Raw genomic sequence first — 26,239 nt, forward strand, 5'->3', positions numbered from 1 at the left:
TATGCCAAGCTGTACCAGCTTAATTTTTATTTATTATCATCGTCTAAATCAAAAATAAAAAAGTGCTGTGATACTTTGGCTCCGGCTACACTCGTACCATGATAATCCTTATTAATTATTTTATTGATGCCTTAGATGCATGATAGTTTTCAGTCATATCCGGCGGGCAGATGGTGTGATTTTTCTATCAATTATTTTTATAACGGTAGGTATATGATTCTTCAGAAAAATGATGATTAATTAAAAAAGTACGCTTTGACTAGAAAACTTCTCATATCAGTTTTTCAGCGAATTTTTTCCTTATCAAATTCAGACACAAAATTCGCACCTTCCTTAACTATTAGTATGCAACCGAATTATGTATACCCTGAAAGATATTCAAAGTAAAGACCACTCGAGTATCCAGGTCGTGCAAGGTACATTGGCGATCAAAAGAAGCGTTACAATGTATAAGTTATAGGTTAAGTATTGGTAAGTACATCGTATTAATTACGATACGCTTCAATGGGTACATTTCTTCTATACGCTAAAAGCGGATGCAATATTCATGCAATTTACGATCGTAAAGTATTAAGCGTACATTAGAGTATGTAAGAAGGCATGAAATGTGTATAAATAGGAATTATTTTACATGATAATCTCACCACAATTGCATAAGTTACTCGAAATAAATTTCGATTGTGCAATATTCATAATACAGAAGAAATATTTTTCTTAAATTTGTACATATTCTTATAATTACGTAATAATACGAATATAACTTACATTTTTCAGAACTTATAAGCTATTTTAATTCTTCACACTTCATATTTTGTTTTACGCACACAACCCTTCACTGCCGTCGGTAGGTCGGTACCAGACCTAGCATGTATGTTACAGGCGATATTAAAACCCGTGGATAAAAGCAAAAAGCAACGCAACGACAAACTGGGACGCGTATCTGCGCTCAGGACACTCCTTTGGTAGTTTCAGGGTTAGTGACCCCGCAATGCTCTAGCTTCGTGTTTCGTTTTTACCAGAGTTAAAAGCGGTAATTTCCGCGGATGCACGTAAAACTTCATGTTTCGTGTACTTGAAACACGTTTAATGTTAAAACAGAAGTAAATAGAATGTGTTGCTTTGGCAAAGCATAGCATATCTGTACCGTGGATATAGGTATAGGAAGGGAAGCATTAATAATATCAAATTTTAAGAAGTAACGAGAACATGGCATTATACGATTTCTTCGGCGATTTGCAAGTTTACATAATTCATTCGATAAAACTGAAACTGTTTTTAAATAATACATAAAGTTTATGTTTTTACACATAAGATTAATGATTGTGAGATAGCCATTATTATTTTTATTATCAAACACAAGTAGATTTAAAAGAAAATAATTAAATGAAAAGTAATACTTCTTAAAGCAAATAAATTAACGCCAAATTCGTTCCTTCCTTATATACAAGACGCCAGCGAATGATTCGTGAACATATTATAAAATCATCTCATTAATATCAAGCAATTTAAACAAACGTTTTACTACCCTCAATAATATTGCAGTAACGTACAGATAATAAATGATTGCTTAATTAATACCAAAATCAATTTACGATGGGTTTTGTATCAGACACTGATAGCAGGGTTATTGAACTTGCGCGTCACAGTATAGGAAAAGCTTTCAGTATGTTTAATGGATGCTACAGATTCATTATGGCGGCCGTTTTTAATTACAGCTGCAATTGAATTTACTGGCAATAATAGTTCTTTTACATCGGGCAATTGAAATTATGGCGTTATAAATGGATAGAGGGACAACTAAATTATATTTGTCAAAACAATTGTTTCATTTTTTTTATTGGTGTGGTTATCGCAGCTTACTTGATTATAGTGAAAAATCTATTTTGTTTATGGTACATTTTTTACGAGGTAGTAGTAAAAAAAAATCAAAATAGTATAAGTAGGTAGGTAGGTATAAGTACTTACCTAGTACCTACTTATTTTGAAAATTTTTAAGTAAGCATACGGATCTTTGCATTTTTGAAATATTGTAATTGTGATTTTAAATATTGTATAATACCGTAATTGTGTGAAGAATATAGCATTTAATTATAAACTAACATGTATGAAGTAAGCAAATTTCCGTTCGTTCCAATTTAAAAATCAAAGTTTCATTCGTATAATGAAGTGCGAAACGGACGAATTAAAAATGTAACTAGCTGGGAAATTTAAAAAAATATTTCCGTATAAATTTTCATCTGTAGGCTACGATGGCCGGTGTTCAAGCTCCGCTGAGCTTTTATTTCAGAAAAAATACAGAAACCGGGGTGAAGGAACTCTAATTTACTTATTTGCCTTCACTGCAAGCAAATTGTAATTTTACAGCCGATAATTGCGTTAAATGCAAAATACTACGTAGACATTTAGTGTTAATATTTAAACATCTCCATTAAAAACAAAAGAATAAAAGCCACATTAAATGATCATGCAGTTCTTTAATGATGAACGTAATCAACTACCTGGTACTGCAAATTGCAATCACCTATATTCAACTAACGATCGGATATATTTAGCGCCACCATAAAGAGAACAATATACAGGCACAGTGACTCAAATCAATCCAACGGATATGAATCTACGCGTATACATATGCATAGGGATATACGATAAGGCGGTACACACATACATTTCCGTAGACGAAGCCTCCCAGAATGACAATCAGTGTATTGTCTATTGTGTGTATCTTACTTTACTTCTAGGGCGTGTTCGGGTAAAAGGAACAATTATAGGAACTGTGCCGTGAAATGTGTGACATACCTGGTTGTTGGTGCTGCGATGTATTATGGAATTGTCATCTTGGTTTATATCTGTAATGGAAAATAATTGGATTAAAAAATATGCCTTTACGTTACACGCATACGAAATTATATGATAATCATCTAGATTCTAGCGCAAATTAATGATACTCGACAGGTTGGCCTAACAACCTTATCTGGTAGTTGATGAGGTACTGTGTGTCAAATGTACTACAATTGCGCTATATTTCATAGAGAGAGAAATACATACAGCATGTATTAGAAACCTCTTTATTTCTCTAATTCTGACGCGGTCGGAATGAACATTGCTAGAACTGTACTTATTACTTACAATTATTTATGTAAAGCCATCGTAAAGATTATGCTCAAATAACAGTTTATACAAAACGCCACCATCATTATATGCCAATTTATTTAAATCTAAAAAGTCGTACACCAAGCGAATCGACACGTAACAAAAGTCGCTTAAATACGGTTAAAAGTCAGTATTTAGATTACGGTAGAAATAACAATGAACTCTTGCCATTAAATATTCGTTAGACAGCTATTAGTTGGACGGAGTCAACTCATTTGGGTAGACCGGAACATAACGTACCGGCGTACCTATATACTAACTACGTAACTAACTATAGGTATGTGGATGTTTTGGGCTTTTGAGCTTTTCTACGTGGTTTGAATAAAACTGCTAATATTATACTGTTTTTTATCAAGTGTGTGATCTGAGGAACTAAGAAATTAAAATCAAGACACAACAAGACTTGACTTTTATATTTCAGTGAATTATAGTTTGCATAGGGTGTGATCTGAGGACCGCTATAAACAAATTGTAAGGTCAAAAATAAATTTGAAATGAAAAACATATTTCATCAGGGATTTATTTCCCATTTTTTTGACAATTAACCAATGATTTGAATATGTAATCAATTTTTATGAAGTAACCATCGAAGTAACACAATATTTTTTCTTTGATCCTCGTCGGCATTCACTCGGGTTATCCACATTCCATAACACATCAGCGTTTTGGTTAGTGAGCCTTAAAACGTAAACGAAATATATATAATATATTTATTACTGATAATATTATACAGGAATAGAATTTTAGTTTGTTGTGATATTAATAGCTGTATCGTATCCTCTTCAATCCCAAAACTCCTTCTTACCTAAAAGACCAGTTCCAATTCCTGCAATGTGATAACTATTCTCTGCGATCGGTGGACAGGTTAGTGCTGTCTATGCCTCCGCACCGCACACAATTCTACGGTGGCTCTTTTACCGTAAGGGCCACCGGATTATGGAACTCCCTGCCAGTTAGCATCCGACAAGCTCAAACGCTGTCCACCTTTACCAAACAAGTCCGAAATCACTACTTGAACCTAGCATTTAACTCGGATTAGTAAGATTAATTAATTTATTATTTGTGTTTTTATTTATTTTTCTAACTAAACTACAGTATGGGTTTATGTATGTATGAATTATTGTAATATAGTTATTATTTGTTTATGTATTATACTATATAATATGTAATATATATAGTATTTCATATGTATGTAATATGTATTTATAATAGATCATATATTTATGTATGTGTATATATATTTGTACTTCCTACCTACCTCCTTTTTCATAATATTACTCCACACAGTAGGTTGCCTGGAAGAGATCACTCTTAAGTGATAAGGCCGCCTTCTGTGCTGGACTAGTTTTAAGTTTTAATTTTAAGAATTTATTTGTATGCCAGCACAATAAAGTGTTAATAAATAAATAAATAAATAAATTAAATAATAAGGTTAAATAAGTAATAAAAAAACGTGTGTGCCGAGCACACGTGTAAGAAGTGAGACTTATTTAGCAAGATTCAAAGATACCAAAATCGTTCATCGTTGCTTTACTCCATGACGTGACGGTTTTGCCATGAGGCATGACGCGACCTTGAAATTTTACTCTCAACGCGCCTTAAGAAGTTTCACTTCAAAAATCAATGTATTGTTATATTTATTATTTAAGTCTCATGTTCATCGGATCCATTCTTCAATGCAATAAAAAATCTACCGCTTAGAGCAGTCTAAGGAATTTAACACAAAAATAGAAAGGTCTTTACCCTTTTAAAAGATAATAAAAATACTTCCTGAATGTGTCATGACCCTATAGAATTAATTAGGGATGTCATTATTACAATGAATTGTTTCCTTAGTTATAGGTGGTTATAGTTAGGTTTTATAGGTCTGTATGTAAATGGGGAATGGGGATGGAGCGAAAGGCTTCTGTATTTAATTACATTGCATGTATTGTGTTACAATTGATATAAATACGGTTTTAGCACAGTTTAATTGGCATGATTCCAATAAAAATTTTCACTTACATTATGTTTTTTGATATTACCATATAGGAGGTGATATTAGTTTCATACGTAAGATATATGAACACAGCACAATGTATGAATTATGCTAATCATTTTTAATTTAAGCATATTTTTGTAACAATTTTGATGAATAATTAATTAGTCACAATACTACACACACACACGCACGCACATAGATCAATAAATAGTATTAGCATTACGTTGTTTTCCGTGCATTCACAGTAGCATCATTGATAGATTTAATATTACCAAATCATTAAGGTACTTAATACATTTTCTTTCAAACGATCTCGTTCTAATACAATTACGATGAATGATTGATGCCCTCTAAGTGAAAAGCATAATCTATAATTACCGTCATTAGTGAAGCATTGTATTCAAATTGTAATGGGTTAAGTGTTGCCTCTTGTATTATTTGGCTTTTGTTTTCAGGGATTTGTCGATGGTGGATGAATATAAATATTTATTAAATTAAACAAAGAGACTGTCCAGTAACAATGTACCTATTCGTTGACAATGATTGTTTCACACGCGAATTGACATCAAAAACCACAATATTTATTTTTGGGAAGTATGTACTTACAAGATTGAATAATTTTAGAGCTTACTACACATACATAAAGTACAAATTAGCATACCATAACTTTACTGGTGCAAGCGCAAATACTGAAGATCGCTGTCATTGATCTCTTTGCTTTCCAAAGAGACATATAATCAGTATTCAGAGCAGTCGCATACCGAGAAAAATAATATATTTAGCGGATGGAAATCGAATTTATCTATTACGAAGGTTCCACAGTTAATGTTTTATGTTTATTTCTTTGGAGAAAATATTGTCATCGTAAATATGGCTTTGATGTTTGAAGTGAACATAGATAAGTAACTATTAGGAGTGAATAAAATATATTATGTATATGAAAGGACAGGTGCAAAAAAGATAACAAATGTATATTATTTAAAAAACAGTAATAACTCTCCTACTTCCTACAAATTTAACACACATATAGAGGGTAACTAGGATAAACACATAGGATAGGTTTTATTGCGGATATCCCACGGGAACGGGAACAATGCGGGTTTTTCTTAGAAAACGCGGGCGATGCCGCAGGTGGAAAGCTAGTAGGTTATATATTTAAAAGATTGGAAAATTTATTTGTTTTACTTATTTAATACAGTAAATCATACCAGTTCCTGTTTTACTATAATAAATGTCGTGTCTCATGAGAAATTCTAATAATACTTCAGTACCGAGCGGAACAACTCTTTTTACGTAATGTTTTTTTTTTTTTTTTTTTTTTTTTTTATTGTGCGATAGGGAAGCGCTTGACCACGATCTCGCCTGATGGTAAGCTGAGATGTGGCCTAAGATGGAGCGCGCTTCCCTAGAAGGTACCCGTTCACTCTTCGCTTGAAGACCCCCATATTGTACTCGTCGGGGAACACAGACTCAGGAAGCATGTTCCAGTCCCTCGCGGTTCGGATGAAGAATGTCGATCCGAACCGCTTTGTCCGGGTACATGGAACGTCCACCATATGGCGATGCCTAGAGTCTGTGCGCCTCGACGATCGATGGAAAAATGGGGATGGCGGAATTAAATCGTGCAATTCCGCAGCGCACTCACCAAAGTGTATCCGATAAAAAACCGATAAACTTGCCACTCTGCGACGGTGGGCGAGGCTCTGGAGTTTTTTGCCTACTAGCTCATCGTCGTTTATTAGCCTCTTGGCACGCCTCTCTATCGCCTCAAGCGCCTCCAGCTGGTACTTGGCGGAACCGTCCCAGAGGTGAGAGCAGTACTCCATGCACGATCGGACTTGTGCTTGATAAAGGTTGAGCAGCTGTCCCGGGCTGAAATACTGTCTCACCTTCGCCAGAATGCCAAGCTTTTTAGAGGCTACTTGGGCTTTGGATTCTATATACGAACCAAAGTTCAGAGTAGGCGTCAAGGTAATGCCAAGAAGCTCGAGGTGGTTGGTTATCGGTACGGACACACCCTGGAAAGTCGGAGTCAGGTGGAATGGACTCCGTTTAGCGGAGAATAGACACGCCTGGGTCTTCGTCGCGTTGAACTTGACCAGATTGGCATCGCCCCAATCGGAGACCGCCTGTAAGGACAAGTTCATGCGATCGACCATCGACTCTCGTAGAGACTGGATTTGTGCCGTACCGGTTCGTGCGCTGGATACATATCTCTCCACAACAGTGCTATCGTCTGCGTACCCATAGATACCGGGTTTCAGCAGATCGTTGATGTGTAGCAGAAAGAGTGTTGCGGAGAGAACTGATCCCTGAGGGACCCCGGCATTAATAGCCTTTTGGTCGGACGAGCAGCCATCAACGACTACTCGAAGCGACCGGTCTCTCAGAAAATCTGAGATCCAGGCGCAGAAACCGGCAGGCAGACCGTAGGATGGAAGCTTGCCAATTAGGCTATCATGCCAGACCCTATCGAAGGCCTTCGAGATATCAAGGGAGACAGCAAGTGCTTCCCCATGATTCTCTATGGCCTCACTCCAGATGTAGGTGGCGTACGCTAGAAGATCCCCAGTGGACCGGTTTCGGCGGAACCCGTATTGTCGGTCACTGAGAAGGTCGTTCGCTTCTAGGTGTGCCAGGAGCCTACTGTTCAGTACACGTTCCATAGTCTTACAGAGTATGGACGTGACTGAAATTGGCCTATAGTTGGAGGGGTCGGCACGACTGCCTTTTTTGGGCACGGGCTGCACGTTGGCAAGCTTCCAAGATTTCGGTACTATTCCAGTCGTCATTGAGAGGCGAAAGAGGCGTGTCAGAACAGGAGCAAGTTCAGGCGCACAGGTTTTAAGTACTATGGCTGGAATTCCATCAGGGCCACTGGCTTTATTCACGTCAAGATTCCGCAGCGTTTTAAGAACCTCAGTCTGACGGATGCGAATTTCGGGCATGATCACCTCGCATCCAGGTAGACTGGGAGGTTTCGCATTTGCAGGATCAAGACGAGAATTTTGAAAATTTTTTACGTAATGTCTATGTTTTTTCGAAAACAAATAACAGCAATCGCATGCATGAATTTCCCCAAGAATCATAACAAGACAGAAATATGAGTAAAAAAAATTCATATAATTTTATAGTATCATGAGCTAGTATTTCAATTGCTCTGAGAAGTTATTTAATACTCCGTAATCCCATTGATATCTGCCGATGAATATAATTAGATTGCTGATTGCAATGCGGTTGTACGGTTTGCAATGAAAGTTACTTGGAACTTTTTTACCCGAGTTTTCATACAAGACAGTACAGTGTCCAATTAACAACGCCATAGAGGATTTTTTTGCTATTTTAATGGCTTTTCTACTATTTATTAAATGATTGAGTAAATGAGTACTGTTTACTATTTCTGAAAAATTTACACGTTTAAACTCGTACTAAATCAAGCTAAATTTATTGCTAAGCTACTTGAGTTGCTGACCGTACCACGCGATGTAAGGTATCGCATGATAAAAAGCGCTAATTTAAGGCTGCTTGAATAATATTATAGTTTAAATTGCTTGTATCTGCAATATATATCGATGTAATCTTACATTGTCGTGGATGTCCTTTTGAAAATGCAAAACTGGGTGAGTTTTTTCTCTTAGGTATATAATAAGTAATAAGGCATTGATACGACAATATTGCTATTAATAAATGCTTTATTGGCATAGTTAGGATTGATTGACTCTCATTAATAATAATGAAAAGTCACCTATAGATTACGTACCTACGTTTAGTTTTATTCATGTTTCTGCTTAGTTTTTTATTCTCTATATTTCTATACTATGGTATGTAGATGGTGGAAGAGATCACTCTTTAGTGATAAGGCCGCCCTCTGTGCTAGTCTAGCTAACTATATGTTTTAGTTTTAAGTAATAATAGAAATATGTACTTATACGTATATTAATGCGTACTTAGTTTTCTTGTATGCATTTTACTACTAGCTTTATCATAATGCCGATTTGCCGAATCTGTGCAATACGCGTAAAATAATCCAAGAGAGAATAAATACGAGAAAGCAATTTTGACCACCGGGCTTAAAACTTTTTATTCCTTTAGGTAGATAATTGGCTATTTATACATACACAAAAATACCTCGAATAAATTAGGGCAGGATAAAAAACAATATATAGGTGGCAAGAGCAGGTGCGTTCTACCGTCTGCAAAAGTACTGCAAAATATAATTAACATTTTTTGCATTCATTCGATTTAAAAGTGATTTAAGTTTGCAAGGTGTTGGTACAAGATGTGATGGAGGTGTCTGTTTGTTTAATAGGACTCATTTATTCATGAGATTTTTTAAGGAATATTATGAGAGATCGAAAGAAAAATATGTTGAAATTGGGAACACATTAAGGGATGTAAAGAAAGATGTGTTAGAACTGGGAACACAATAATTACATACCTACTTGCTCACATATTTATTACTTAACCATACCGTTAAGTAGAGGAGACTCAAGTTTCGTGCAAAATTATTAGTGTTAAGTTAATAAGTCTGGCCCGTTTATTTAAGTTTTCCTCATGTTCTTACAAAACTAACAGACCAAACTTCATTTTCCTGAGGAACAGATGTTCAAACTTCAGGTGGCCAGTCTCGAGATTAAGCCAGTTTTCCAAACGTATACTTATATTTTATCTCGACTGCCCTTGAATAATAAACTCATAAGCAGGTGTATGATAAAACCGCATAAACCGATGAAAGGTGCTTGATACGTGATCACTATAAATTACCCGTGTTGTAAGTGATGGCCCGCGACGTTGTTCGCTTCTAATTAGAGACACATGCTTGTTTGTGGAGTGATTTCTTGAATATTAATGTTTTCGTTTTATACTTAACGATCTAGCTGATCAGTCGATTTTAAATAAACTAACAGTGAATTTACAATTTTATAACCATGTTTTAAAAATGATAATTACAGTGTGCAGGAATAGCAGTCATCGGGTTTTAATTTTAATTTTTATATTTTAGGCAGGTAGTCCAACAGTTGGAGTTTTATGTTCGTAAAGACCTTTAAATTTATGTTAAACATGGGTTAAGCTTTTAAAGGTATCTAAGGTACGGTAATAGAAAACATAAGAGTGCCTGTGTACTGATAATATTAGATAAAACTAGTTTTAAATCCACTATATTCAATGTTAAATAATTAACGAGATTGATGCACAATTTTCCACTAGTGACTAGGGCATTAAAACGGTTTCTCTGTGATATTTAAGATAATGTTTCTATTCAAAGCTACGAATTACTAGATTACTATGTATGTGCTTGGCGTTGCAGTCGTTAAAGTTGTAATAACATGGAGACTTCGTGACGGCAAATTGTTAGAAGTATTCCTAACGTTTTATTGTATGTCTTATTATGAGGTCGGTATTCTAGAGGAGGAAGACTTATCTACCTATATTACCACGTATGTCATTTGTTTTTTATTGAAGAAGCTTTCGCAGGTTATAATATCTTGGAATCAAATCATCTAAGCCAGAATTAGAACATTTTTCGTACCAAGTGTCAGTAGGTAGGTAGAAAATAACATACATAATATACTGTAGTAAATATAAAGATATTTAATCAAGCTTAAAATACGACACGAGCTTATATAAAATTCTCGTATTATTTGCGAAAGTTAATATTTTAACAGTTAATAAAAGTGAACTTTTGCTTTTGTAGACACGGAATATTTACATCATCCTTTGTTGCTCAGAGGCTCATATTCCTTTGTCAAAGGACATTCCTCTTTAAACACGAATTTGCAAGAGATTCTCGTAATGTAACTGAAACCCCAGTAGGCGTAGTCTCGACACTAATCGACATCGATATCGACCGAAATCGGTCGGTAACTAACGATTATCAGTAACCAATCAGTAACTATAGTAAAGACCTAAAAAATTTAGTGTTCTTTTTCCAAGAAATTTAGCTTAGTTTTAGGGAATAGATAGTAAATTAAAATTAGTTATATTAATTTTCGCATTATTACAATTGCAATTGCATATAAAAAAGCAAATTTTATGCACAAAAAAACATGGCAGTTAATTTAATTTTAATCAAATTCGATATTTTTTATATCAATCGTTTAATTAATGTTCTATTAATTACATATTCATGGAATCCAAAATTCCATGTATGGCAACCTCTTTATTTACTTTTTTGACATTTGACATCAATCATCAATCATGAAAATAATATTTCTATCAAAATAAATATAAATTGTGTGTTTTCAAGAGGATAATTTTTAATTATGTTCATAAAAGTCCTATAAATCTATTGGATAACAAATATCCTAAGAAAATATCAATCTGCGTTATGTTTTTATATACCTAGTTAAAGCTATTAGTTTTAGTTTAGTAATATTTTGTTATTTGTGAAGTGCAATAAAATTCTAATCAAAAGACTCCAAAAGCTCTACAAGATAATTCTGCTCAATTCGAAGCCTTTTGAGAAATCTTTAAGACATCATAGAAACTGACGGAACTAAAACTAAGGACGGAACGAATAATTTGTATCACTTGTATTTTTAGCTTGTATTATTATATTATATTATGTGCATCATTGTATATTTTATTACAGTTAATAAGCAAAGGATGCAATGCAATTGATTTAGCGGTTCACGGTTAATATTATTTATGTGTTAAATATAAATATTTATCTATAAATTTTATATTTTACAGATGAACAAGTTACTAGAATTATTATGTTGGTGAGGGATGATGGTTTTGGGCCAAATTTTCAACTACGCTATTATAAACTGTTAAATTAAAATTTTCTAATAAATTTATTTCGTAATTGAATCGTTTTATTTTATTTGTATTCATCTGTATAATTTTATTATCCTAGAAGTTCAAAAAGAAATTAATCGAATATGAATGCAATAATTTAGGCTGAATAAATGCAGACAGCAGTACACTATTTTAATATTTATTTAATATAATATAAGAGGCTTCTTAACATTTTCAATAAGATTTTGAAACCATCTTAAAAATAAAACATTATTTGTTTATTTTATTTTAATTGCAATAACATTAAATAAGAGAAAAAAATATTGCGTTAAATCATAATATAGCATCGGAAGTGTGAAATATCTTCTATTTATTATAAAATTATAATAATATATTATAATGTTTCCGATATTATCAACCGTATCTACAAATCCACAAGCGTAAGGCCCTTCTCCCATTTCGATACTTCTAGAATACGATACTCGAGTAGAATACTAGTTAGATATTTGCTCGCTGCCCGATGCTCGCATATTAAGCGACTGAAAAATGACTAAATTCATCATTATTGTGCCTCGTTTTTGTAGACGGACGCTATGTCGAGCGATTCCAGTGACGATGTAAAAGTAGGATGTACTGGATTCATCCATATATTGAAAGAAACATAAGTAAATTGTAGAGTTTTTATAGCCGCACGAGAACTACAACATGATGATAAGAATTTTTTATCTTTCTTCCGAAGAGATACGCGCGAAACGCGACGCAAAAACGACCACCTATACTAGTCGCGGACGTGTAGGATACCGGTAGCGTAATGGGAGAAGGGCCTTCGAGATCTTGTCGAGATCAAACGTCATTCTCATAACGATTGACAATGTCAAAGAATAATTTGTTTTGACAATATTCGAATGTGTTGCAAAGAAATGATTTTCCAAATCCATGAAATCTATATTTTATTTATTTTTCATATATCTACGGAATTGAAATAATGATGTTATTAATTTAGATAAAAATGCATTGCTACAAGGCTATTATTATATAAATATTTTGACGCATAAAGGAAAGTTTTGTGAAGAATAAAAATTATAAACAAATATGTATCCATTGTATGCTTCCATCAAATTGGGGAGAGGTATTAAGCGACATCATTTTCATTGCTGAAGACGGGTCTATAAATAAGTTATCGGTAATTACCGACTAATTTGTACAGACTACAGGGGCTGAAAAGTAATTCTTGACATAGATTTCTGTCTAGCCGTAATTGCTTTTATGATGGTAAATTTTATTATAAGAGTGAAATGCTTCGAGGAAAAAGTAATTAGTTAATCTATAAAAGATATTTTAAATTACCAGCTTGTCAGGCTTCATATGATAGGACAGGATTTATGTATTTTATAAATTGCTTGTCGATTTTACTAAATCATCAAATTCACTCAAAATTGATATTTTTACATGAAAATACTATCTGATGGGAAGTGAACTGACAAAAAAATGTTGATAAAGTAATATGTACATCTAAAATTTATGAAGGTCCTTTAGATCTATTCCAATATTGTCCTGAATTAATCACCAACCAACAACCAAAAGCGTTCGAAAATCCCTTAATACGAATTATATCAAGAGGGTGTACTACATACGAGTCTATCGTGCTGACCGTATTTGCATACGTAGCGTGGCATCACGCAACCGCTACCCATCTATTAGTCACACCCATTGGCCGGCGCTAGCATCTCCGTAATCAACATTTATTTTATCTTCATTTAAAATTTAACTTACAATTTTATTCCTCTATTCCGATATTATTTGTATGAGAAAAGTAATGCTGAATTTATGATAAGTGTCTTCTAACATGATGCGGACTAAATTTGATTTACGATCTGGTCAATGAAATAAACAAATAATGTTCTCTTTACTTACTTATATATTTTTTAACTGACGTTCCCAAAAACGGAAGGTCAATTATTCGTAAGCTTATGTTTTTAACCCTTTTCATGCGGTCATGCCTGTACGCTTATGTTTTTAACCCTTTTCATGCAGTCATGCCTGTACAAAACCTTATTAAATATATCATACATACTCTTATTTTAACTTGCAGAATACACATATAAGCAGGCACTTCAAGCTGTTAGGTATAGCGTGAATATGAAATCTACACCGATAGTAATTCAATACGATATCTCAGCGCCGGCACGCTCTCCGCCATTGATTAATTACGTCAAGTTCTTCGCTGATTTAATTTATTGGCCATTTATACTGATATGGGGTTATTTACCTATTCCAATAAACTTCAAGACACACTGCATATATTTTTGAAGTGAAACTTCTGCAGGCGCGTTGAGAGTAAAATTCTGGTCGCGTCATGGCAATACTGCCAGTTGCCACGGTACAATGGAGTAAGGCCACGATTTTAGTATCTTGCCAAATAAGTTTCACTTCCGATACGTGTTCTCGGCACACATGCTTTTTTCTAATAACAGACTTCAAGAAAGAAGGAGGTTCCATGTTCGAGGGCACCTTTTTTACACCAATTTTTTTAATTAATTGTAAGTTCATTAGGAAACAATTACTGTTATTCATAATTTACGTAACTGGCCAAATTAAAGACCGGACGGTCTATATTTTTTTAGAAAATACTTTAATTTTATTTGGTACTAAAGAGGGAGTTTTTAATAAATAAATATGATTAAGGTTTTACTATGAACTCATTTTCAAGAGAGCTAATTAAATCAAGTATCAATCAACACTTCAGAGTCGAGTGTAAAAAGAGTGAAAAAATTATCGTAAAAATAAAGGATAGAGATTTCATTTCACACTAAAATTATAAATTTCATAATTTCATAATATAATAAATCATGTTTATACCTACATGGCCATTGGCCACGTCTCTTTTTACTTTTGGTGTTTATGGTCCTATATAATAATTAGTAGAAAAAAAAAATGATATTTTACGAGGAGGTACAAAAGATCCCAGGTATTGGAAACTGTAACTTATGTCAACGAAATAATTGTGTTTCAATACTGAACATCATACACCTAAACCCGGTATTGTTTCACTTTTAATACGTTTATACTTAGTTTTTTCTCATTATCTATAACTTATATCTGGAAAACTATTTAAGAACAGCAAATTGCATGCAATAGTAATTAGCTATAAATTTTATAGCACAACTTCTGCAATTTTATACGGGAAAAAAACAGCACATAAACCATTTCCCAGTCTATGCTCAGTTGTTACGCGTTTTTGTATCTCTAAGTTAATTTATATCTCGTGTTTAGTTAATTTGATCAAATTTTTATGGTTATTTGATTAAATATCTTCAGTATTATATCTGAAGCGAACTAATTGTATCTTGTATATTTACAATAGTATAGCGGCAATTAACAAGGAAAATTTATTTGTTACGTTTTATTGCTCGCTTTTTGCGGCCAATAACGTAACGGTAAAGTTCTTACCGCTTATTATAATAAAGACAATCGAAGTTGCAGATGAATGATACAATTTTATAGTGATTGAGTGTAATGAAATAAAATGATGATGAATGAATGAATGAATGGATGATGAACAGATGGTGATTAACACGTTGGTCACCCAACGTGAATGTGCGAAACATTGCCAAAAGTCTGCCAAAGAGCCCCAAGCATTGAAAATTAAATAACGCTATCAGATGATTGAAATCCCGTCCCATTTTCTCAATATAGAGCCTGGCTGTGGCTCGCTACTTGTTAGGACGAGTGGATGTTTTCACACATCCATTGTTGTAATAACAATGAACAATGCGTAACCTGCTTCAGCCATCGTACCATTATGTTCCCTTCGTTGTTTAATATTTTATTCTCTTTATATTCTTAAGCCCTTAAAGTGTCCTTAACGACCTACGTAACGCCTAACGTAATTACGGATATTTCGTCAGAGTAGGCAGTAGGCATTCATTGTTATTGTTAGTTACAGTAGTTTGACGAAATATACTTTTCTTGTCCATAAATCACCACCGTTTTTAAAAATTAAACATAGTTTCCAACCTCAAAAGTTTATTCACCTTTCAGTATACATTCAGCTCAATCCTCACCAAAAATATGAGTAAAATAGTTGCAACAAAGCCGAAAGCATCCCACTTCTGACACCTCAATACGTTTTGTTCCATTACAGCAGAAAGCATTTTCCACTTGGTACCTGCGAAACGTCCCCTTTGCTCTTGAGGCGAGAGCAATAAACAACCTCTTGTATATGTTTCACTTGCTCAGTGATAGGAATTAGCACGGCTGGCTGGCTACCTTACCCCCTTATAAGGGCGCTTTCAGTAGCAAGCCAAAAGTCTGCCGAATCACAATGGGAATGCATTTCAATTTCTTTATGAAAAAGCAGAGGTAAAATCTTTGATTTTGATAAAATTGGAAATTTTGGGTGTAGGTACTCATAGTTGGATAGTATTTTGAATATTTTTGTTTGATTAAAAACGTTTGAAAAGTCATATTTGAAAATTGATATAAAGCTGCTCATAGTGAATCGATTGTTTAATGAATTCCATTTTACAGAAACGTTCAAAACACTTGTTTAGTTTAGTTTCGTATCTTAATCACCCATAGTGCCTATAAATTCCCTGATAGCTTCACGATATTTTTTACAAACTCCTCCTAGTTTTTTATAGGGACTCTATCTTAGAACATTATTCGGCGCATTTCGGTGCTAGTAAAGACTAACTACACAACAATCGCCTAAACAATCAAGCATGTGCGGGATCAGGTCAACACCCTCACCACGTGTTCCTAAATTTATTGCCCACAATTTGGCCGGAGCAATTATTTTTACTCAACACAGGATGCTGGGATCGTTTCGCGTTTTATGATTAGTTTAATTATGACCTACTTGTTTAAGCTGGTTTATAAGTCTATAGTATATCCATGGAATTAGTGGATAGTATTTGAATAATATTACATTTTACAGAGATTTTAAATCCAAAAGTTGGTCATGTCAATATTTTTATTACACAAAAATATTTAAAAGTATCTAAATATTGTTTATTGAGATGCTAACGGAACAAATCCAACAGCTGAATGAATCCAATACAAGGAATAACGATCTACATAATGATTATATTTAGCGGGTTACAAACCAGACCAACAATTATATTTCACCCAACCCTTTGATGACTATAATTTCCCTCACCATTTAACGATGGAGGGCTATTAAGTTGTGTGGTTAGTCGGTTAGTTGACTCACTCAATAGATTACTTTTCTCGAACAAAAACATTTTCTCGGATACCAAATAACGCTTGTACTTTTACAAGATACATGTGATTAATAAGTTGTGTAATACACGAAATACACTAGAAGATAAAGTTTGAAAAAAATGCGTAGGTTCGATAATGATGTATTTAGGCTTAGCATGTACTTTATAGCATTAAATTTATATATTTTATATTTTTTATAATTTTTAAAGAATAGAAAAATTACCACGAGACGTCTTCGAATTCCACCTCGAGGTTTAGTAGCAATACTTTCAAAGTTATGTTTCAAAATGAGCGCATTGCGCTAACCTGAAATTGGCTCGCAGACCTGCAGTGGAGTCGTGGTTATATCGATACTAAGTGCACTACTTTTCATGAACTCAATAACCCCTGGAAGTCGGCAAGATGAAACGGTATGAAGTAAACATTTTCGTTCTGTTATTTCTATTCTTCTAGGAAATGTATACGTACAATGTTAATTTAGTACAAAGGATCTGAAGCCAAATTAAATAAACATATAGTTAGGTACTCTACTCCCATAAGATCACTTAACTATACGGTTTGTAACGAAAACATAACTCAAAGGGGATGAAAAGGGAGATAGAAATTTGTGTGTTATGTAGGTAGGTATGTCACTTAATAAAGTGAAGTGTTTAGTGCGAAGCCGCGGGCGGTTAGCTAGCTAATATGAATTAAGAAAACGCTATATGGGGTGGGTTTGGAATATGAAATTCATCTAAATTAAGGTTTAAATTAATTTATACAGAAACCCGTGGTGGCTGCCTGTAAATATTATTTATCTGTCTGTATCAAAGTTCAAAAAGAACTGTTCCCCATTTCGTTTCTTTCTTCCTTTGATTAAATAACGTGAAAGTAAAAGGCACTTACCTAATTATATCATACACCAACAAAATATGTCCATAAGTAGGGTCGTTAGGTTATTCGTAAACCATATTACATTGTAAGTTACATGTAAGAAAGCTCGGTCAAATTGGATAATGAGGATTGAGGGTACATCATACATGGAAATATGTAATACCTCCATGAAGAAAAAGAGAAAAGGCATAAAGATCTTAATTTACGTTTCACACGAGCCAATAATAACCGAAATAATTATGACGTGTCAATGAGTTCTTGGCTGGAATAATCCATTGTTGTATGTTTGTTTACCACTTACAGTAATGTGTGAAGATTGTTTTTTACAGTTAGATGTTTTGGATTGGACTCGTTAGTTACTATTGTATTTTAATAGCGGTTACTAGTGACATTGTTGTGATAGTGACTAGTGTCCGTCATGTGTGTGTAAAATTTTATCCGAATAGGTTTAGTGGTTTGGGAGTATTAAGTGTCAGTAATGTGCAAACAAATATGGAAACTTGCATGTTATGTCCTTTCAGTTAGTGTAATTAATAGATAATTATTTGTATTTTAAATAAATTATTTCAAGTGTAATTGAAATCAAGCATGAAAACACGTCAAGCGTTTTAATCATCTACATTCTAAAGACATTCTACCACAACACGTTTCAGTAACAGATCGAGACGTTATAGCACGCCTACGCAAAAAAGCATTATAAATAATTCATGCAAAAAGGTTTACATAGGTAATCCCTAAATCTTGACTACCATATAATTGGCAAAGCAATATAATCACATACAATGGGCGCACGATGCGCGCGCGCAGCTGATAACAGCTGACCGGTCGTCTCTCGTCCGGTTGGTAATGAGGTTTGAGCCGAATATTTATGGAATCATTTGGAAATAAATAGTGGTTCTTGAGGAATTATGTAATGTGTTTCTTTAAGCTAAATTGAAAATAAAATAACGAGATGTATCTAACTTATAATAGAAGCCATGAACTACTATTCTTTACTGGGCGTTTTTCAAAACAGTAATTTCAGGTGATTTTTTAAAATTATTTTAACTATGAGATCGATAGTACATTGAAGCGGGTTGAAATTTGGGATGGCAATTCATATGGAGAATTCCATGGAATATTTTCCAAAGAATCTGTTTCTCTTGTGTCATCTCATCATCTCGTAAGTCTAACTAAGTATATTTAGCTAACAAATACTAACTAGGCAATTTAAAACCTGCTTCTATAATAATCACGTATATATCTGAAATTCTTTTTATGGCAAATCGATTGCAGATATATAAATATCCACGTCAAAGGCTAAGGTCAATAAATAGCCATTATCCATTCGATATATTTGATTGATGACGTGACTTTTCACATATGGCTGAAGCCTGCGGAAATTTCTAGAAGTGACGTTAAGTCCGCATTTTTATAGACCTTTTTGAATAGGTTATATAAATACATATATGTATGGAAGTAAGGACAGATTATTATTATGAAACTAAGTTCTTTTTGCCTTCGTTTTAAGTATATGTGCTTGATAAGTTTCAATTAGAATCATGTATAAGTATGTTGTTTAGCACAAGGAGCTCAGGGGTCGAACATGCCTGGGGTTGAATTTTTTCTTTATGGATAGATGAAAAACGTTAATTTAAATTAATGTGTAGAGTTATTTTAAATATGTCCCTACCTTATTTTCATGTGATTATCATTCTCTTAGAACAGGTTAAATACTTATGCATAAAAGAATCTATGAAATATTTCAACCTCATTTCAACGTTCAAATATTATGTTTACGTCACGTCGTCACAAGTGAACACAAAAAAGCGAGTGAAAAAAAAATCATTACACAGGTCCGTCAAAGGTGCATTCGTTGCAAATTGCGACTCCGATACGCGCAAAAAAATATATCTGCGACAGCTGCCATCACAACTTATGTACTGCATTTGTATCGATAACGTTTTATTTTTGAACGTCCGTCGGCTAAGTTTAAATCTGTTTGCATTATTATAGTTTTGGCCCATCTATAAAATTTTCACTCATGTATGGAGGAAAGATTTTTATTTATTTATTTGTGTATTTTATACAGTACATATTTGTAATGGATGAACTCATTAATTATTAAATAATGGTATTAAATATTAAATTATGTATTTTGACGATTCAAATGTACTTCTAAAGAAAGTCTAGAATCTAGATGAATGTATAAGTGTTTCAGTTTGAATTGTCTTCTGATGTAATACATGAATTATTTAGATTTTTAGTTTCTATTTTGTGCAGATATTATAAGTCATTAAAATAATAATTCACTTCCGTTTTATTAAGAAACGTTTATTACGAAAGACTAAGTGATATTATGAAATAAAATAATAATAAAATAAAGATTAAAACGTTAAATAACGCGTAATAATAAGATTCTCTTTGATTATCATATTTAAGCGCTTTCACATTGGATGGTCACTAATTGTTTAAATAAATTACGTTTTGGTTAATAATAAATAGGTTAATGTTGGATGTAGATTAACACTTAACAAAATCGAAAAATGTTCCGTGGGTGCAATGAACTACTAAATATATACATAATACGACCCTTCTGGTGTAATTAGATTGTTAACGAATGTAAGTAATTCGCCTTGGCTTCGCTGAACTAGAAATTATAACTGCTTTAGGTATAGGTAACAATATTTTATATTGTACCGAACCAAAATCCGAAATTGTTTTTGAATGGTGTCGTAACAAACATACCTACCAGTAGAGTAGTATTCTTAAAAGCATTATTATTTATTGTCTTTTCGGTCAAGGCAAAAATCTCAAAAATCATAAATAATGAACACTAGGTAAATGTTATTAATTATGCTCAACATAACATAAAAACGAAAATAGTTTGGAAAATCCAAAAGTGCACGCCTCATAATCTCATCCTTTACAATAAAATTGATTATTTATAAAGAGTACACTATAAATATAAAAAAAGAAATAAAATAAAACATTTGGAAAAGTAAAGAAAGCGGTACCGTAATACATAATTGAGCTATTTTTCTTGTGGCCCCACCTAGGTGTGAAACTGCGCAAGTTTAAGGGACTGACTACCAACTTATTTTTTTTAAACCTTGGCTTATAATACTATAAAAATCGAGTTTATAATGGTGAATTTTGAGTACACTATAAATATAAAAAAATAAAATAAAATAAAGAATATAATTTATATAGATATACCTACTAAAATTATGGAGAACAGTCGATATTTTTTTTTGTTTATTTAATAACAATTAAACCACATCGAATCAGACCCTGAAAAATGAAAGGGTTCTATTCCTGAGCATACTCAAGCGTAAGAGAAAAAAAAAAGACTCGATTAGTAAAGTATTTCGGTCGCTATCGTGTTAACAAGAAAATCCTCCGCACATACAGACACACGGACGTCCAAGACAGAACTTTTTTAAACTGTTTTTTAACTAGTTTAAATAACAAAAATGACATCAAAAATATCATGAATGTTAAAAATAGTGTTTTTTCTTAATATGTGTGTGTATGTATTATCTTACAAGTGCAATGTATGATACATAAAGACATTTTAAGTTTGAAAAATCAGATGTTTTGCGCGAAGTGACAGTAGTACCCACCTCAACGCTTCGCTTATGAGGCGTGCAATAACAGAACAACAACATCACTCATAAGTCATAACCATGATTAAAGTTTATTAGCTGTTGTAATAAATAAAATTTATCGTCACCATCAACCTTTTCTCTACTTCAAAGCGAAATCAGTAGTTATATTAAATTAAAATACAAATAAAATACAATCACTATAATTTGATCCATGGTTTTTATTTTTACAACTCCATAAACTTACCGTCCATTTGGGACAGCTCTATAAGGAGAGAGGGAGATAGAAAATAGATTTGTTCAACCAAAAAAATGGGACAAAAAACCGTGACTCGTGCACACCTGTTTTGTAGGTACGTGGTCCCAAACATCTGCTTTTAGCTGATAAAATAAATTATGGTAATGATTACTTTGCTGAGGCCTCGTTAAGTGCATTAAAACGAGATTTTTAAATATTTAAAATTTAAATAAAAAATTGATCATACAGTCTACACTCATGTCTTGTGATAAACATCGACCAAAGTATACACCATTTCTACTCGAAGATAAATTTCGTTATTTTTGGTAATAATATTTCTTGAAATTTAGAAATCTTACTCACTATGGATACGATGATCTGATACATGTACCTACATATTTTGTAATTCTTTCAATTAGCTAGGTACAGGCTACAGTATGTTTGTTATTTTTTTTTTATTTAACTGATTCTATTATTATTTTTTTTATTTAACTGAGGTACATTTTCGTCACAAGTGATTCCAAGTTCCTATATACCTTTTCACTATTTGATCACTTTGTTTCTTATTATTATACTTAGTAACATATAAAAACTATGACTGTCGCTTGTCTAGACCCAATAAATCATTTTTTGTGTTTGTTAAATACCTACTCACTTACCATCGACTCCATCTTTATAGCAATAAGGAAACCGGAACACAATAACTAGTCAACTTATAATATAGAATTGTACTAGTTACCGTATGTTATTAACATGTAACTTGTGTTCAATAAGGAAGAATAGTACCATAATGATGTAATTTATGCAATTATTATCTATATACATATTACATATAATAAATCTGTAGAAGGGTCAATTCTGTACATTGAAAATATTGAAAAAATAAATAGCAGGGGGTGTTCCTGGATCGATACCAAACCCAAATATTTGATTAAAAAATTTTTTGTCTGTCTGTCTGTCTGTCTGTCTGTCTGTGTGTGCATCACGTGAAAACTAACGGTTAGATTTCGATGAAACTTGGTATAATTATACCTTATTATCCTGGGCATAAAATAGGATACTTTTTATCCCGGAAAAATACTTAGAAAAAAAATTAATCTTAATTTTTCCGCGCGGACGGAGTCGCGGGCGGAAGCTAGTACATAATAAACCTACTTATTTTCTTCACAATTATTGTTTATTTCTTCACGTTAGTTCAATTATAATAATTTAAGTCCAACTTAGTACTTTAATTTTCTAACATAATTGAAATGTGATTCTGATTACGGATGGTTGTTATTTTAATATCTTATTATTGAATTGAAATTTCGTTTCTATGTATAAAACCAGAACTAATTAGAATTTTTTTTATTGTTTCTGCAGTGTTATATTTGTATATAATCTCTAAAGCACGTACGTACGTACCTTCCTAGAATCTATTTTTATTTAATTTTCACATTTTAGTTAGAAAACCCTACCCAAGCTTACCTTATCTAGATGTTTGCCCATATGTATTGGAGATAAAAACCACCATCACCCATCGCTTGTTACTAAATTCGCGAAAACGTTAGAACCTTATCACGCAGCTTATTACAATGATTTCATTGATCAACAAGAATTATTATTACTATCAAACAAACCTAGTTTACATTAACAAAACTCATAATTTTATGTATATATATTGTGTATGCTAATTTCTTTAGCTCTTTTACACACACAATTCTGATGATTACAAAGACACCTCATAACTCATAAGTGTAATATCCATCCAAATTTCCGGCTGTAGGGCATGCCAAATAAACATACATAATATGTTCATATACTCGAAAAACATACCTCCTTTCGCAGTCGGGTAAAACTAAATTAGGTACGTAAAATATACATTGTTTACATGGACGTGACGCGCTTGTCCTTCCAAGAAATCGGCTAACGGAACTCGGAACGGCTTTTTCGTGTATTGCGCCTTGTATGGAACTATTGTTCCTGATGACGTGGTTCCGGTACTATAGGAACTAGTATTGTGTATGGTGTATACTGTATAGTACAATATTAGTGTATGGTTAAATGATTAGGTTTCAATCGAGAAAAATTATAAATTAAAACTTAAAAGAAGCTTAAAAGTTCTTTATTATATCCCAGGTCGAACCTATTTTAAAATACCTTTGAAATTTCAAAAATGTCAATCAATGACCTATTATACTAGTAGACGCGGCATACGCCAACATCATTGCACTAAAAAACAGCGTAATTAATACATAGTACATACCTACTTACTCACGCATTATCACCAATACAGTTGTTCTCTCTTTCACTCTCACGCACGAGACATAATACATGTCTCACTCATGTACTTCGTAATAACAACTGCCGATTAAAATACAAAAAGAACGTCCAGCCACGACGCTGAATGGTGCGTGACTAAGTGAAACTCGGGCACTTACCTGAGTTTTTTCTTGCCAAAATAGAGAGCGGGTAACGTATCTAGCTCTTTTATATATATCATAGATGTCAATAACCATTTTGACTAAAAAATCTAGTAAACCTGGTTTGATGTTGATAGAAATTTTTTACTAATTATATTTAGAAATCTCTTATTATAGTTACAGGCTTCAACGGATACTTGCTAAAAGTATTCATAACTAGTGAAAATCAAGATTCGTTTTGTATTTTACAATTTACCCTAGTAAATTCTCTCAATCCTAATTGAGAAGACAAATTCTTCAAGGGCGCAAACTATTATCGATTAATTTAAATGATTTTAAAGACGAAACTGAACTAGAACCCCCAAATTTCAGAGATAATTGTTTAGTTTCAAATTCTCATTAGATCCTCGGAGTTTAATCGTCGTACCCAATAAAACTGTACTGAAACACGATTTAGTTAAACCACTTTATTCAATTAAATTACCTAGTTATTATTTAACGTAATAATTAAATGTAATATTTATTTTTTTATGTTGGTACGTAATTTTAGTTTCTGTGATCTGTGTACGTAATAATAAATTGCAAAACATTTAACGGTCTGTTTATTCTAGCCAATCTCACCTGACGCTTCCACATTTTAAACTCAGCATAGAGGCTAGTTTAAAACTATCACGTTTTTACAAAATATCCTCGTCATTTCTGTTGACAATAATATGTAGCTGGTAAAAAGGTAGCATTTAAATAACAATTGATATTTATGTAGCCTTTTTTAGAGGTTTTATATTATGGTATTTTCTAGAATTTCTACTCGTAAAGCTTTAATTGCTAGAAATTGACTAATTATTCAATTTACTAGCCAATATTCTCTTGGCATTGAGCCAGAATCAGAGTTGAGTATTGTTCAAGATTCATTGATTTCTGTACTAAATTGTAACTTAAATAAATAACAATCTTCAGCCCACAGTCGTACCTATATAGAATTAAGAATATAAAAGGTAGCTAATAGCTTAATATGTCTTAATCCAAGCTGATTAGATGACTGTGAAATATATTATCGAAAAAAGAATAAACAGTAACTAATACAAATTACTTAGGTACTTTTCTGTTTAGAATAGTAGGTAGCATACCATACGATCAATCCACAAACCAACATATATGTCTGTGGATCAATCGCTTTTTTCTTAATTAAAAAAAGTACCTATATTAAATTCAAGTAACTCGATGTTAGCGGAATCCTTTTCCGAAAAACAACAACTACCTAGGTAATAATAATACAACGCGACGCAACGTCGGAGGCGAAGTTATATTTTGCGCTACAAAAAGCCACTAAAGTAAACTCTAACAGTTGTTAAAATTTAGCCGCATCTGGAGACTGGAACTAAAAGAAAAGTTTGTTCGAGTAAACGCACACGTTTTTTAACATAATTGGTTGTAAATTTGTTCCGCTAGAAGTAGGCACATGACTGATGTCTTAATTGTTTAATGACTGCTAAATAGAGGTGTTAAGTTATACAGCCTTATTTAGAATTATACCAAATGTATACGATTGATTATTACTAGACATCGGATTATATGCATTTGCATGTTTGCATATGCAAATGCATAAAACTGTCATATTTAAGCCTTTTTCCCCAATCGTGCATATTTCGTTAAGTAGCGGGAGTTTTGATTGGTTGACTAACCTTCATTAGCCAATCAGAAAGCTCAGCAAGTAAACAAACCCTATTTTGGCATGGTAAAATGGCAAAAAATCCAAAATGGGCTCCATTTTAAGTAAATTTTGAGCCATTCAAAATAGGGCTAGATTACCCTTTTGGGGCTAAAAACTTAAAATACGGGTTGAATTCCAAAAAAGGGCTAGATTTAGCCCGAAATGGTGGCAACACTGGGCTCGCGGGTGACAAACGTCACAAATTTGCACTCGAAAATTTGGTAAAAATGCTTAATTGTATATTGCCACAAAACCTAATAACTACTTAATTTTAAGAAAAATTTTAGTACTAAATAAACGATTTTTATTTATTTATTTATTTAATAAAAG

At 33.0% G+C, this 26,239-nt stretch overlaps 1 protein-coding gene across 1 annotated transcript in view; it reads right to left on the minus strand.

The window, feature by feature from the left end:
• The window catches only part of LOC123699985 (myosin-I heavy chain), an 89,226-nt gene that overhangs the window by 60,623 nt on the left and 2,364 nt on the right, over positions 1–26,239 (minus strand). Inside the window, exon 2 of the mRNA XM_045647053.1 lies at positions 2,797–2,846. The gene's annotated coding sequence lies outside the window, so the exon portion shown is untranslated. The remainder of the gene's footprint in view (positions 1–2,796; positions 2,847–26,239) is intronic.

Source organism: Colias croceus, chromosome 18 (genome assembly GCF_905220415.1).
Source record: "Colias croceus chromosome 18, ilColCroc2.1".
NCBI classification, from domain to species: domain Eukaryota; kingdom Metazoa; phylum Arthropoda; class Insecta; order Lepidoptera; family Pieridae; genus Colias; species Colias croceus.